The sequence below is a fragment of the Bos indicus genome, chromosome 9 (genome assembly GCF_029378745.1).
Source record: "Bos indicus isolate NIAB-ARS_2022 breed Sahiwal x Tharparkar chromosome 9, NIAB-ARS_B.indTharparkar_mat_pri_1.0, whole genome shotgun sequence".
Lineage (NCBI taxonomy): Eukaryota > Metazoa > Chordata > Mammalia > Artiodactyla > Bovidae > Bos > Bos indicus.
Window position 1 is genome coordinate 86,753,222 of NC_091768.1, and position 16,686 is coordinate 86,769,907.

Consider the following 16,686-nt stretch of genomic DNA (forward strand, 5'->3'; position numbering starts at 1 on the left):
AGGTCTTCTTGAAGCCCACGGGGCCGTCCTCTAGAAGACATGGCGTTTGGGGCCCTGCCAAACGTTCCCGATCTGCCTGGAAACTAGACACCCACCAGTCACCATCTCGTCTACAAGATGCTCTCAAAAGCATGGAGACAGGTTTCAGATGTGCTGCAGAGTTCTGTGCATGCGTGCTAAGTCGCCTCAGTCATGTCCGACTCTTTGAGACCCTAGTCCTTCTGATTTCATACAATTAAAACATCTTTAAAGCAGGAGCTTTTACTTAAACCTAAGAGTTTCTTCTGATTAATCTTTCTCCAATAAAAGCCCTCTTGACATTAAATACAATTTTGCTAGATAGAGCAAGATTTCACCCAAAGGAAATTAAAGATGCTTACCTATTTTTTTCCCCCACTGAGCCCTCAGAGTAACTGAGGGAGATGAGATTGTTGCTAGGATGCTTCCCATCCAAGAACACATGCCCTGCATCCCGGCCCCCGCCTCCCCGAGTGCGCTGTCTCTGTCCTCCCACCCCCGCCGCAAGTCTGACAGCACTCTATCACACTGACCCATGCCAGAGGACCTGCACTCACCAGCAGGGCGTGTCGAGGGCCCTCGCGGTGGACACCCCGGTCCCCTCAGCTGTCCTCCCAGCTGTCCAGGTGTCCCCGAGGCTGGGAGAGTCTCTTCAGGCCGAAGTTCTGCTTCCTTTCACCATTCACATTCAAAGCTGCAAAGGTAGTTTTGCTTTGCCTTTTTTTTTTCTTTTAAAGGAGAGGAAGACAGCAATCAGATGAGGGAGGGAGATGAAGCCTGCACCTCAGCATGAGTCACTGAATCAAAGTTCAACAACCACATGCAAACACACTCCGTGAGGGCAGGGCTAGGGCAGACGAAAATATGAGCTCTCCGCCTCCCCCCACCCCCGCCCTCAACGGTGGACACGGTGGACGTGGCTGCTCCAAGTTCCCACTCTGGCCGGCAGCTGAGAAGAGCATCTGATCCTAGATGCTTCTTAGGAAGGTGGGGGCTCACAACTTTATATACAGAATTGCCAGTTACACAGAGCCAAGGTGGGGGCGGGGCAGGGACAGAACCTGGGTGCATGGGTGCGTGGGCATTTCCCTGCCATCACAGGGGTCCCAGGCAGGTCACAAAGTCCTTCTTGCTGGAGGAGCAGGGCACTGGCCTCTGTCAGGAGATTATACCGCCCTGGGCTTCCCTTTCTGTGGCCGCGCACGGGGTGGGCGGTCTCCTCTCTCACAATGGCCGGAGGAGCCTGACCCCAGCATCCTGGGACCCCAGCATCCTGAAGTCCAGCTTGCTGCAGCCTCAACAGGTATGGGCAACAAACCCCAAGCTCTGTGATTATTTCCAGCATTGGGGGATGCTCATCAGAAGAAAGAACACAATCAAACCCCACAGCAACCCACCTGCACAGCAAATGCCAATGTCCCTAATGTGACCAGTCCAGAAATATACAGTCACTCAGTTAGTCAAGCTGAGTTTAGAGCCTGGGAGTTGGTGCTGAGGAAATAAGAAAGCCACAAGTTACCAGACTTTCGATGCGCTGCTTTCTTGATTTCCCATCTGTGCCACACAGAAGATGGGAGGCAGTCTGCAATATTAAGGCACGTATAGATCGGAGAAGGCAATGGCACCCCACTCCAGTACTCTTGCCTGGAAAATCCCATGGACGGAGGAGCCTGGAAGGCTGCAGTCCATGGGGTCGCTAGTAGTCGGACACGACTGAGTGACTTCACTTTCACTTTTCACTTTCATGCATTGGAGGAGGAAATGGCAACCCACTCCAGTGTTCTTGCCTGGAGAATCCCAGGGATGGGGGAGCCTGATGGGCTGCTGTCTATGGGATCACACAGAGTTGGACACGACTGAAGTGACTTAGCAGTAGAATGGATTACCTAAATAAAGATTAGAAGTACAGTGGGGATAAATTAGGAGTTTGGGATTAACATAAACACACTACTATGTTTAAAATAGACAGCTGGTGGGAATTTGCTGTATGACTCAGGGAGCTCAAACCCAGGCTCTGTGACAACCTAGAGGGGTGGGATGGGGTGGGAGGTGGGAGGGAGGTTCAGGAGGGAGGGGACATAAGTATACCTATGGCTGATTCATGTTGTTGTATGGCAAAAACCAACACAATATTGTAGAGCAATTGTCCCTCAATTAAAAATAAATAAATTGAGATGTTTAAAAAATAAAATAGATAACTAAAAAAGATCTACTGTATAGCACAGTATACAAAATACTCAATATTTTGTAATAACTTATAAGGGAAAAGAATCTGAAAAACAAATATATGTGTGTGTGTGTAACTAAATTACTTTGTTAAACAACTGAAACTAATACAACATTGTGAACCAGCCATACTCCATTCTTTTTAAATGATGAAAAGTCATACAATTAAAAAAATTTTTTTTAGTAATTAAAAAACAAAAACTACAGTCAGAAACCATTCAAAGAAAAAAAGAACATTACACTAGAACCTAGGTTAAAATAGTCACTTCACTTGAGCACTGATCCTAGCTTTGAAATTTGGGACACAATGGATTTTCTAATAACAGCTACCATTTGTTCACCCCCTGGCAGCCGACTCCAGTACTCTTGCCTGGTAAATTCCATGGACAGAGGAGCCTGGTAGGCTGCAGTCCATGGGGTCACTAGCAGTCGGACACAACTGAGTGACTTCACTTTCACTTTTCACTTTCATGCATTGGAGAAGGAAATGGCAACCCACGCCAGTGTTCTTGCCTGGAGAATCCCAGGGACGGGGGAGCCTGGTGGGCTGCCGTCTATGGGGTCACACAGAGACGGACACGACTGAAGTGACTTAGCTTAGCAGCAGCCAGTGTATTTGCTAAGTTTCCATCAAAGTATCCTAATCCGCACAACAGCTCTACAGCACAGGAAATATTCTTCCCAGTTTTGAGATGAGGTCATCAGTACTGAAGGGCTTCCCAGGTGGTGCTCCACCTCCCAATACAGGAGACACAAGTAACATGGGTTCAATCCCTGGATCGGGAAGTTCCCTTGGAGGAGAAAATGGCAAACCACTCCAGTATTCTTGTCTGGAGAATTCCACGGACAGAGGAGCCTGGGTGGGCTATATATAGTTCATGGGGTTGCAGATAGTCAGACACGACTGAGTGTGCACACACACACACACACACACAGAGCAGTGTTGAGAAAGGGTAACTGAACTGCCCAAGTTCACTCAGTAAGTGGTTTGAGTCAAGAGTCAAACCCAGGACCATCAGGCTCCAAAATACACCCTTTATCTGGCCGTGTGCCGCCTCTCAGCTCTCAAACACCTAGAAAAGCATGCTCAGTTTTCAAGAGAAATAAAGATTTTCCTGGTATGAAATTTTAGGAGAAATCTAAGTCTTTATGTTGAGTGATGTACCAGATAATATTTTCAGCTCAAGTCCTGTAGAAGATGCGTGCATGTATGTTAAGTCCCTTCAGTTGTATTAGATTCTTTGCTGCCCCCATGAACTGTCACCCACCTGGCTCCTCTGTCCACAAGATTCTTCAGGCAAGAGTACTGGAGTGGGTTGCCATGCTCTCCTCCAGAGGATCTCCCCGACCTAGGGATCGAACCCACGTCTCTCACATCTCCTGCATTGGCAGGCGGGTTCTTTACCACTAGCCCCACCTGGGACATCATAGTAGATGAAGGGGCATCAAATGCCGATTCTTCGCTGGAAGCCTCTGTCCAAGCGGTGGTGTTGCACCTCAATGCAGGGAAGGGTTTCTGTGTGAAAATGACCTGACGTTGTCCAGGAGCCTTATTCTCTGACTCTCTGGCCGAATAAAGCCACAGAACTCAGAGCCAATCACTGCTAAGGGGTTCCTTGGACTCTCTTGCCCAAATACCAGATTCTGAGGTGCAATAATTCTATGTACAGGATAGCAACCAGTCAAGGAAGGAATTCTCTGCAGAGGTTGCCAGGTGCCACCATGCTGCGCACTTAACAAATATGAACCTGAGTAATGAAATTTCTGAATCCTGATCTGTATCAGTCCAGGGTGATGGACGCCTCTGCGCAGGTCAGGCAACACAGCGGCCAGCAGCAAAAGCGAAAAAGACATTAGAACCTGCTCAACTATCAGGCAAGTCAGCATTTTTTTGGCAGAGACCCCAGAATTCTGTGTCTGAAATCTCAAGAGACATTATGTAGACCTGAAAAACAGCTACTCTGTGGTCTTCATAAGCAAAGAACCACCATCTGGTGTCTTTATGGTATCTGATTTAGAGAAAACTCATCTTGGTTTCTCCACAACTGAAATGACTTAGCTGCTATGACTGTCAGAAGTTGAAAGAGTTGAACCACTGTTTAGCCAGCCTGTGTGCATGCATGCTCAGTCGCTCAGTCGTGTCCAGCTCTTTGTGGCACCGTGGATTGTGGCCCACCAGGCTCCTCTATCCGTGGTATTTCCCAGGCCAGAATACTGGACTGGGCTGCCATTTCCTCCTCCGGGGGATCTTCCAGGCCCAGGGATTGAACCTACTGTTTAGCCTATTTCTCCCTAATTGTAACCTGCTGGAGGTTACAGAGGTTACTCAATATGCCAGCAAATTTGGAAAACTCAGCAGTGACCAACAGGACTGGAAAAGGTCAGTTTTCATTCCAATCCCAAAGAAAGACAATGCCAAAGAATGCTCAAACTACCACACAATTGCACTCATCTCACACGCTAGTAAAGTAATGCTCAAAATTCTTCAAGTCAGGCTTCAACAGCAAGTGAACCATGAACTTCCAGATGTTCAAGCTGGCTTTAGAAAAGGCAGAGGAACCAGAGATCAAATTGCCAACATCCGCTGGATCATCGAAAAAGCAAGAGAGTTCCAGAAAAACATCTATTTCTGCTTAATTGACTACCCCAAAGCCTTTCACTGTGTGGATCACAATAAACTGTGGAAAATTCTTCAAGAGATGGGAATACCAAACCACCTGACCTGCCTCCTGAGAAATCTGTATGCAGGTCAGCAACAGTTAGAACTGGACATGGAACAACAGACTGGTTCCAAATAGGACAAGGAGTACGTCAAGACTGTATATTGTCACCCTGCTTATTTTACTTCTATGCAGAGTACATCATGAGAAACGCTGGGCTGGAAAAAGCACAAGCTGGAATCAAGATTGCCGGGAGAAATATCAATAACCTCAGATATGCAGATGACACCACCCTTATGGCAGAAAGTGAAGAACTAAAGAGACTTGATGAAAGTGAAAGAGCAGAGTGAAAAAGTAGGCTTAAAGTTCAACATTCAGAAAACGAAGATCATGGCATCTGGTCCCATCACTTCATGGCAAATAGATGGGGAAACAATGGAAACAGTGACAGATTTTATTTTCTTGGGCTCCAAAATCACTGCAGGTGGTGACTGCAGCCATGAAATTAAAAGACGCTTACTCCTTGGAAGAAAAGTTATGAACAACCTAGACAGCATATTAAAAAGCAGAGACATTACTTTGCCAACAAAGGTCCGTCTAGTCAAAGCTATGGTTTTTCCAGTAGTCATGTATGGATGTGACAGTTGGACTATAAAGAAAGCTGAGCACCAAAGAATTGATGCTTTTAAACTGTGGTGTTGGAGAAGACTCTTGAGAGTCCCCTGTACTGCAAGAAGATCCAACCAGTCCATCCTTAAGAAAATCAGTCCTGAATATTCATTGGAAGGACTGATGCTGAAGCTGAAACTCCAATACTTTGGCCACCTGATGCAAAGAAGTGACTCATTTGAAAAGACCGTGATGCTGGGAAAGATTGAAGGTGGGAAGAGAAGGGGATGACAGAGGATGAGATGGTTGGATGGCATCACCGACTCAATGGACATGAGTTTGAGTAAACTCCGGGAGTTTGTGATGGACAGGGAGGCTTGGTGTGCTGGAGTTCATGGGGTCACAAAGAGTCGGACACAACTGAGCAACTAAACTGAACTGAGAGGTTACAGTTTTAGTTACTGCATCATTGACCCCAAACTAGACTCTGCCCAGGAGACAGTGAAAAAAGAACAGCAACTTTCCACTTGCAGCAGTAACTTGGGCCCATGTTTACATGTCTCCAGAAGCTATTAGGGGAGTTCTCTGGCAATCCAGTGGTTAAGACTCCGTGCTTCCAGTGGAGGGGCCATAGGTTCCACCCTTGGTTGGGGAACTAAGATCCCACATGCTGGGTGGCTAAAAAGAAAAAAAAAAAGCTATTAGACTTAGAGAACAGTGGGACCACGAGCGTGGCACACTTCCCTCTTCTGCTGTGCTGAAGATGGGCATTGAGTCTGCCCCAAGGCTATTTTTCCTCCACTCTGGCCCTTTGCGTTGAGAGACAGAAGTCTGTGCTTTCAGGAAGCAGCCTGGAGGTGCTGAGACAGTGGCTCCTAAATGTGGGGTATGGACCCTTTGCAGGGAGGAACACGTGGGCAGATGGTGTGGGCTGTTTCAGTGGTTCACCGACCCAGGGCAGAATTCTTGGCTTGTCTACTCCCCTGTACGAACAGCATGGGTGAGCACCAAAAACAGTCTGGATTGTATGATCTGTTTTCTCGATGAACTAAAACAGGGTGTAGGCATTTGTTGCTCTGATGGTTGTCAGCAGCTTCCTCCCATCGATTCCTCCACTGGCAGTGTGTGGGGGAGTTCTTTTTTCTCTGTCACCCCACGAAATTTTGAGCCTGTGATTCTTTTCGCTTTTTACCAGCCTGATGTGTGAGACATGGTAAGTCATTTCTCATGGTTGTTTTAACTTTTACTACCCTTATTACAGCGGTAAATAATCCACCAGCAATGCAGGAGACACAGGAGACGTGGGTTCTGTCCCTGGGTCAGGAAGATCCCCTGGAAAAGGAAATGGCAACCCGCTCCAATATTCCTGCCTGGGAAATCCCATGGACAGAGGAGCCTGGCAGGCTATAGTCTAAATGGTGGCAAAGAATTGGACATGACTGAGCACCTTCAGGAGCAGTAAATTGGAGGATCTTTTCACATGCTTACGGAGGATCCAGTTTTCTTCTTTTTTTCCTCTCTTGACCATTCGCCTACCCTGTAGTCTTTTTCTTATTAGTTGGTATTGATCTTCAGGTATTCTTCATACCAATCCTTTCTCTTTTATATATGTGTATCCTTGGTAACTTTCAGCTCCCAGTCAAATGGTTGTCTTTTTAGCTTTGTTTATGATGTTTTGGGACCTGTGGATGTCTTTCCTTTCATGGAGTCAAAACTTGTTTTTTCCTTTTTCACTTGTGATTTCTGAATCTTGTTTAAGAAGTCCTCCCCTATCCTGAGACTGTAAAGATATTTTCCTATATTATCTCTAAAGTTTGTAAGTTTCCCCTTTTTGTGATCAGATATTTTATGATGATGTGGAATTTTTCATAAATGGTATGAGAAAAGATCTAAGCTTATCAGGATAGCCAGTGTGGTGTCATGAACTTGAAGTCAGACTGCCCTGCCAATTATTAGCCTGGAGCAAATTATTTAACCTCCCTGTGCCTCCATTTCCTCATATGTAAAATAGGGAAAAGAACCATACCCACCCAGGACTTCCCTGGTGGTCCGGTGGTTAAGACTCTATACTGCCAATGCAGGGGGTGCAGGTTGGTTGGTAAGGGATCTAGGACCCCATGTGCCATGCAGTGCAGCCAAAAGATAAAGAAAAATAAAAACAAATAGTAATCATAAAGAAAACGGTTAGGGCATTCCCTGGTGATCCAGCAGCTAGGACTTTGTGTTCTCACTGCAGTGGCCTGGGTTCAATCCCAGGTCGGGGAACTGAGAGCCCATAAGTCACGTGGCCTGGCCAAAAATAAATAAATAAAAATAAAATGGTCAATAATAAATAATGCTTTAAAAATAATTAATTACAACTATCTCATCAGGATATCCTGAGAATTTAATTAATGCACATAGAGGGCTTGGAACACTGCTCGGCATTGAGTAAGTGCTTAATAGTTAGCTGTTATTATTACGAGCACTAACTTTTATGAAGATAGGATAACTAGAACTTATAATGGAAAGTTTAGGACCCAGGGAACACCGCAAAACTGCCAGGGCTACAGAGACAAGCAGAACAACGTTCCGGACCTTCAGCAGTCACGTGCACACCCACAAACCCAGCAGAAGCAAGTGGGAAAGCCGCTCTCATTGTTTTTTTGCTTAGGCAATAATCTAACCAGTTATTATTGGCTTTGCACAACAATCTAACTTAAAGCAGTTGTGTGTTTAAAACCATTTTTGTTTATTAAAATCTACCTTCTCTGAGTTCCACCTGAGATGCTACCACAAACAACTGCAGGGATCAAGGCAATAAGAACATTGCTAAATTCATTTCAATTTCATTTCACACTGCCCACCAGCCTGAGAAGCAAACACCAACCAAATAAAGTTTCTCCCCTTAGGGACATGACTTTCAACAAAGAGGGACAGTCACTGTAAACGTTAGTGAGAAACAGACCTGCGTGCGTGCATGCTAAATTGTTTCAGTCGTGTCTGACTCTTTGCCACTCCATGGACTGTAGCCTGCCAGGCTCCTCTGTCCATGGAGATTCTCCAGGGAAGAACACTGGAGTGGGTTACCAGGCCCTCCTCCAGGCGATCTTCCTGACCCAGGGATTGAACCCATGTATCCTATGGCTCCTGCTTTGCAGGTGGATTCTTTACCACAGAGCCACCAGGGAAGCCCGAAGCAGACCTAGATGAAAGCAACCTCACTACCAATGATGTTTCAAGCTGGAGAGTTCTTTGCTGTGAAGGCTGCCCTGTGCAGTGTAGGATGGTAGCCAGTCTCTACCCACTCCATATCAGTGGCAAAACCCTCCACATGGTGACAGCTAAAAATGTGCCCAGACATTGCAAAATGGTTCCTGGGGGTAAAATCTCCCCTGATTCAGAAGTGCTGGATCAGAGGTCCCATCAAAGGGGAAGTGCTGACTGCATGAGGGGCAGAGGAGGTCTTGCGGAGGAAAGGGTGGCTTGGTGGACTTTGAAGGAGAGTCTGAAGTGTCCTGGGAGAAGGCTGGGTTCTTTGGAACATTTCAGATAGAGGGAAACCCAGGCAGAGGCTCAGAGGGCCAAGAAGCATGACTGACACTGTGGCTGAGGTTCACAGGAGAACAACTCAACTCGGGAGGAACTGAGCAAGCTTTGTTTGTTTGTTTAGAAAGCATTTTCATTTTTTAAAAATAACAATTAATTGAATTGTTAATATGTTTTTCACACGTGGGTAGTTTTGTTGTGATTTCCACTTCTGGGTATCATGAAGTCACCAAGTTGGGAAAATGGAGTCTCAGAGTGCTCAAGGTTATCAAGAGAGGGGCCTGGCCTTTGAAAGGTCGTCTAGCCTTTGAAGCATCTCAGACCTGCTTACCAACCAACAGTAAGAAAAGGAAAAATTTTCCAGGGTGCTGTCCGACTGACTGTTCTTTCTCCAACCTCTGTTACCGAATTCACTGTCCTATCGTTTAGTATCTGAGTTGCTGACTGAGGGCTGGAGACTGTCTCTACTTAGACTGTGAGACTGTGTCTATGTAATTAAAATAAGTTGGTGTTTTGAAAAGTTCCCTAAATCTGCTGAAACCACAGTTTCAGTTGAAGTTGACTTTGGAGAACCCACTTTTTCTGGAGTCCATAGTTCTCTCACAAAAAGCCTTGAAGGAATTATGAGATGGTCTCACACACTCGTCGTTGTGAGGAAGAGAGATCATGAACCAACAGGTGTGAAGTTAGTGGGAAACAGGTAGAGAAACCCAGGTTAAGGGCACAGAAGGAGTAATGATAGCTGTGTTAAGATCAGGTATTTCTCCAGGGCTAATGACAGCAGATTATAAGTGTTCACATTTGAACACTTGCAACACATTCTACATCTAGAAACTTGCTCTCTAGGGCTCAGCTCTGTATCCTTGCCAACAGCATCTTTGCTGGCCTCTGGCCTAAGTGCTGCAGAGGATTTTCTTGAATGTGGTAAATACCTCACCCCTTGCAGTGGGTTGAAATGATATGTTCCAAAAAGATAATGTTCAAATGTCCTAAACTCCAATACCTGTGAACATGACTTTATTTGGACGTAGGGTCTCTGCAGATGTAATCAAGCTGATTTGCTATCAGACTGGATGAGGGTGGCCATGGCATCCCATGACTAGTGTCTTTATAAGAGAAAAGGTTTGGATCGAGAGACGCAGAAGAGCCAAAAGGAAGAAGGCCAGGTGAACAGCAGCAGAGAAAGGCGCGATGCAGCTGTGAGTCAGGTCCATACCTGAAGCTAGGAATAGATGAGCTAAGATTCTTCCCTACAGCCTTCAGAGGGAACACAGCCCTGCTGATCCTTTGCCTCTGGACTTCGGGTCTCCAGATCTGTAAGAATCAATGCCTGTTGTTTGGGTGTGGGTTTTTTTTTTTTTTTGTAATTATTTATTTTAACTGAAGGAAGAATGACTTGTTTTAAGCCACCCAGCTGGTGATACCATGTGATGGCAGCCCTAGGAAATGAGTAACCCCCGCAACACCTTCCCTCAGAGCCTTCAGCCGAGGTCACCATGGACTCCGCTAAGCTCACTGCTCCTGTGCAGCGGGAAGATAAGAAGGGGCCAGCGTAAGGCCCTGGGCCCAGGGGCTGGGAGCGCCGAGGAGCGGCTGTCTGCACGTACTTCTGCCTGGCCTGCTCCTACACACGCCCGGGGTGTGCCGCGAGAAGACAGCTGAGAGAAGCCCGAAGATCAAGCACAGAAGCCCGTGACATCCTTTCCCATAAGCATACGCTCGGGGGGAAAGGCCACGAGTGTATGTCTTTGGTTTATTTTCAGAGAATGAGTAGTAGATAATTATCAACATAATAATGAAACACTGCTTAACGATAAAGTTACAAATACATATTGCCATCAGCTGAGATGGCAGAATCTGTGGGGCCGGTCTCCTCCTGAGGTGAGGCACTCCCCTGTGTGTCCGATGTGCAAAGACAAATCTGGACAATTCCAGGCTAGCCCTCTGCACACATCCTACCAACGCAGTACAAAGTGAGCACCCCAAAACCGGGGCAGCGGGGGCAGGGGGCAGTCTCCATTCCAACCCTACACCAGATCAAAGTTTCATTCAAAGCATGTCGAGCTCCCACCATTCCAAAGATACTTGAAGTGTGTTCTGTAATATCCAGTGAGTGATTATGTCACTAAGATAGTATGACTTTTACAATTATTACTGTGTGGCCCACTCCACGTTCTACCACTGCACCAACCCGGATGACAAACACAGAAGGTGTCACGTTATTCATCGTCTCCTCTGGGAAGCCCGCTTTGATGTAAATCTGGACTGGGGGCTGTGTGTCAATAGATGGCAAATGAGTCGCGTGCAAGGCCATCCGAGGAACTTGGTGCCAACCCTTGGGTAACTATACACAACTGCCAGAGTGACTTTTTCAAAAGTCCAGTTGACTTTTTCAACTGCCTTTGTTAGACGTATATTCTGCTTTTCCTCTGTCTGGAAAATCAAGTCTCAGTTTTGCATTCAGCTCACTCCTCTCGCCTGTCCATGCTCTCTACTTGTGGTCCTCTGCTTCAGCCAGACCACCGTATTCCTCTCCCGCTTGCCTTTCTGTTTTGTTTACTTTTTTGGCTGCGGCAGTTCTTAGTCGTGGCATGCGGAACCTTTAGCCGTGGCACGTGGGATCTAGTCCCCTGACCCGGGGCCCCTGCTTTGCCGGTGCAGAGTCTTAGCTACTGGACCACCAGGGAAGTCCCCCTCTTGCTTTTTGAGTCATTTTCTGACTTGAAATCCTAAAGTTCCCTTCTGCAGATCACACTGCCTGGAGGAAACAAAATTAAACAAAAATTTTTCTCTCTTTTAGGAAGAGGTCATTGTGATCTTGTTCTAGATTCACAACAACAAAACAGCACTTTTTAACTTCTCATTTCATCCAAGCTCTCTTGCTCATAAGTTACCATATTTTCGATCTTTCAGGTGTTTTGAGCATCCCGGTGTCCTAGGTAAAAATAAATAATAGCAATACAACCTTGTAATTGCACATAAAACATCTCTCCAAAACTCTGCCCAGCTGCCCCTTCAATGTGCAAGGAGAGGAAGCAAAGATAAAATTAAACCTAATTAGCAGTTCTGGGTAAGTAAGATAGGGTAAGAAGAAAGAATGTCTGTCCTATTAGAATAATTGAGGTTACTTGCTTTTAAAAAAGGGCAATTTTGAAAATTAAGGGGATCTCCATATTCTATCATTTAACAACAGGAAGCACAAACTTCTCTAAAATTTCCCATCAAAACATGGTTTCATAGCAACAGCCACTGAAAGGTAAGTCTTCTGTGATTTCGATTTTACTATCTGTAATATATTCTTTGTGACTCAGTCTTGATGCAAGTAAGAAATGTCAAACTTGAGACTGAAAACTCTTTACGATGAGTGGAAAACATAGGTATGAAATATATCTTCAGGAACTAAAAAGCAACTAATACATTAAGAGACATTTGTGAAAGTGTGGACCTACTTAAAGTTTCTCTTCTTTTAGCCTTTAATAGTTCTATTCAAAATCTTTGAAAATTCAACTGGTAAGGGAGATCAAATCTGAAACTTGACAGCAAAGTTATAAGTAATGAGCAATTTTAGTCTCATAATGGCTATTTTTTCCCTCTGAAAGATAAAAATATATACCTATAGCTACTTTTTTAAAGAAAAGTAAGATATTACTGGAGCCTGACTTTAAGAGTTCACCTAATACCTAGAGAAGCAAAACAGAAGCAGGAAACACAGTCACTTTACCCTAGATGTTAGTCGTAGTAACATAGCACCACGATAGCCTTGTATCTAGTCAAGGAGACTTGATGGACATTATATTTAGAGGTCACCTCCATTAAAAACAGTTTCTGATTAATAGGACTTAGTGTTTCCAAACACACATCTTTGCTAAAACTAGAGTCTTTCATACCTAAAATACCATCTGTGGCAATTAAGGATAGCTTTTCCTTGAAACAATAGGTTCAGAAAATTTTACTACTTTTATTTTTCCCACTGAACCTACTGAATTCAAATTTCAGTTGTCAGTAAGTTACTGCTTCTCAAGACTCCTATCACAGTCAATCATCATTTCTTCCTTGCTCATTCATTCTTTCAGAACAAATTTAGAATCTTCTGTATTTATCTTCTGTAATTTAGAATCTTACCTTTCTGTATTCAGGATGATAGTTTTTTATGCAATATCTATACAGCTTTCTTCTATTGATGCCTAAGAACTACATATGCAACCAGAGAGACACCTGCTCTTAGCAGTATGCTGCTGCTGCTGCTAAGTCGCTTCAGTTGTGTCCGAGTCTGTGTGACCCCGTAGACGGCAGCCTACCAGGCTCCACCATCCTTGGGATTCTCCAGGCAAGAACACTGGAGTGGGTTGCCGTTTCCTTCTCCAATGCATGAAAGTGAAAAGTAAAAGTGAAGTCGCTCAGTCGTGTCTGACTCTTAGTGACCCCATGGACTGCAGCCTACCAGGCTCCTCTGTCCATGGGAGTTTCCAGGCAGTATAGTTGCCTGGATATTCTGAACTGTAACACCTCCATTCCCCTCTTGCTACTCTCTGTAAAACATCCACATGCCAGATAAATCAAGATAAGTTACAGCAATCACACTTTAAGTGCACTGATGAGACTGTAAGACAGTTGGGGAATTTCCTCAAGACCGAAAATATATGAACAAAATGATAAGTTAACCACCAGCCATGAATGTAGAGCTTTGGGGACTAAGGGCCTCAGGCCACAGTGTTGAAAGACGTTAATGAAGACTAGTCTTTAGTCTTGACAGAAAGTTGGAAAACGGAATCTAAGATTTTCACATGAAGCCAGGAGAATAGAAGGGCTCTCCATCAGAGAAGGACTAGGCTGGGGGTGGTGGGGGCGGGGGAGGGATCTGCAAGCATCTTCCCAGCTTTGCAAGGGTGGATATGGAGATGGATAATACTAACAGATTTATTTCCCTTGATATTTTGTATACTCTATGTTTTATGGTTTAAAATTACACTATGTATGCACATGGAAATTGTAAGCCAAGAAATTAAAGTGGCCCTAGGTGACAGCATCACCTGAAGCCTAAAAAACAAATGTAAATCTTCTTTAGAGAAAAGCATCCTCAGTTTAGATACCTTAAGAGTCCCAAATTACATTTAAAAAAAAATCAGAAACACGTAAAAAAGAAGCCACTATACATAAGTTAGCAGAAAAAAACTAAAGATTCAAATTCTCAAAAAATTTAAATGGGAAGCTGTGTATCAGCAGTTAATTTGTTTTTATGGCCAGTTTCCCAGGTGGCACTGGTGGTAAAGAACCTGCCTGCCAGTGCAGGAGATATAAGAGAGGCAAGTTTTTAGCTGTGGGTCAGGAAGTTCCCCTGGAGAAGGAAATGGCAACCCACTCCAGCATTCTTGCCTGGGAAATCCCATGGACAAAGGAGCCTGGCAGGCTACAGTCCATAGGGCTGCAAAGAATCAAACATGAGTGAGGCGACTTAGTATGCACATGCAAGGAAATATCAAAGGTTGTGCTTCAGAAAAATGGAAAATGATACTATGTGGAAGATCTGAGATGCAAGAAGAATGGAGGGTAAAAGAAATGATTAACACATGGGTAAATCTAACAGTTACCTGTATAAAAACGGTAATAACAATACAGACTAAATCACAAGCTAGACTAAAACACTGGAGGATTAGAGCACAGAATTAGAAAAGCGGTGATTTTAACTTTAAAGGTGTCTAATATCTTCAAAATATCACCTTACATTTTAAGTATGGATGGGAAATTCAAAGGCAATTCCCCAGGACAAAGAAGATGAGGGGGAAGAGGGCAGAATATTTTTTAATGTTTTAAATTAATCCAAAAGAAAACGAAGGGAAAAAACCCAAAAAAGCACAAAATAAGGTGATATGAATCAATCCAAATACATTAGTAAATAATCAGGACTAAACTCATTAGTTACAATCAAACAACGCATTTTGCTATGTGCTGTTTCTGAGACACTAAAACATTAGGACCAAGTAAGACAAAATTAAAAGGGCAGTAAAAAAAATCAACTAGGTGTACTGCAAGTATCTTCACATAAATTGAAAACATCAATGAAAACAAAACATTTACAGAAAGACAAAGTAACAAAAACGAATAAACTCTTTGAGAGTAACAGAAAAGCTAAGAATTCTATAATCACTGAAATCTAATCATTAAATTTTCTCACGAAAGAAGTGCGAAGGTCAATTTTGTAGGCACCCTCTATCCAACATTCAAGGAAGAGCTATTTCAATCCTTCTCTTCTATTTAATAGAAAAAAAGGAACAGTCACAAACTTATTGTATAATATGGACATCAAATCCGGTTAAGAATAAAACAGAAAAGGAAGATTATAGCAAAGTTTTATCACAGTACTAGAAATTTTAGCCAGCAAGCACTATACGAATACCGCTGACACTTATTGTCCACATTAAAGACCCAAGAAAACCATACAAATTTTAAATATAAGACTTATAGCAAAATGGCTGGATATTTCAGGGATATTTAATAAAAAATATAACTTCTTTGGTCAAGAAACAGAAAAAAATCATTTGTAATATATCATTTATATTAGAACATAAATGATTAGCAGTAAATCTAACAAAAGATGTTCAAAAGCTTTCAAAAGAAAATTCTAAGAATTAAATGGAGGGGTTTGCTATCTTTGGGCCTCTCAGTGGTGCAGTGGTAAAGAATCTGCCTGCCGATGCAGGAGATGCCAGAGACTCAGGTTTGATCCCTGGATGGGGAAGATTCCCTGGAAAAGGAAATGGCAACTCACTCCAAGAATACTATTCTTGCCTGGGAAATCCCATAGACGGAGGAGCCTGGTGGGCTACAGTACATGGGATCACAAAGAGTTGGACACAACTGAGCACATGCTTGCATACACACGCACACGCGCACACACACACACACACACACACACACACACACACACATGCAGCCTGTCTGAATAGGAAGATATATGAAGATATTGTTGCCACAAAGTGATTTACTGTTTGAATATAAATACAGTTGAAGTAGCAACAGAATCCTCTGGGAAAACGAACAAGTTGGTTCCAAATATACAGAAAAAATTGCTAATGAAACAGATGGCAGGTGGGTGAGCAGCAGATGTGGGCAGGTGGTGGGGGGCTGTTGCTTAAATATCAAGACTTCTTTAAAGCTATAGAAGTGTAGATACTTGGTTTTTGTGTTGGAATAAACAATAAACCAACGGAATACAGAACCCATGAAACAAAACCCATACACAAATCTATAGAAACTTATGACAGATCAATGGGAAATAGATGAACTATTCCTAACAGGTTTTTAAAAAGCATTATTTCCCTTGTGGCTCACTCAGCTGGTAAAGAACCTGCCTGCAATGTGGGAGACCTTGGTTCAATTCCTAGGTTGGGAAGATCCCCTGGAAAAGGGAACAGCTACCCACTCCAGTATTCTGGCCTGGAGAATTCCATGGACTGTATAGTCCATGGGGTCACAAACAGTCATATACAACTGAGCTACTTTCAGTTCATAATAGATTTTGGACAACTGATTAGAGCCATATGTTGTGGGGGGAAAGTGAATTTAAATCCCTATTATCACACCACACATACACACCAACAATTCAATGTGGACTGAATGTAAAAAACAAAACTTTATACTTTTGGAA

The 16,686-nt window shown here is 43.8% G+C and overlaps 1 protein-coding gene across 1 annotated transcript in view; it reads right to left on the reverse strand.

Annotated features, from left to right (window-relative positions):
* The window catches only part of ZC3H12D (zinc finger CCCH-type containing 12D), a 33,548-nt gene extending 32,729 nt beyond the window's left edge, over positions 1 to 819 (reverse strand). Inside the window, exon 1 of the mRNA XM_019967569.2 lies at positions 576 to 819. The gene's annotated coding sequence lies outside the window, so the exon portion shown is untranslated. The remainder of the gene's footprint in view (positions 1 to 575) is intronic.
* Positions 820 to 16,686: the final 15,867 nt, after the last annotated feature.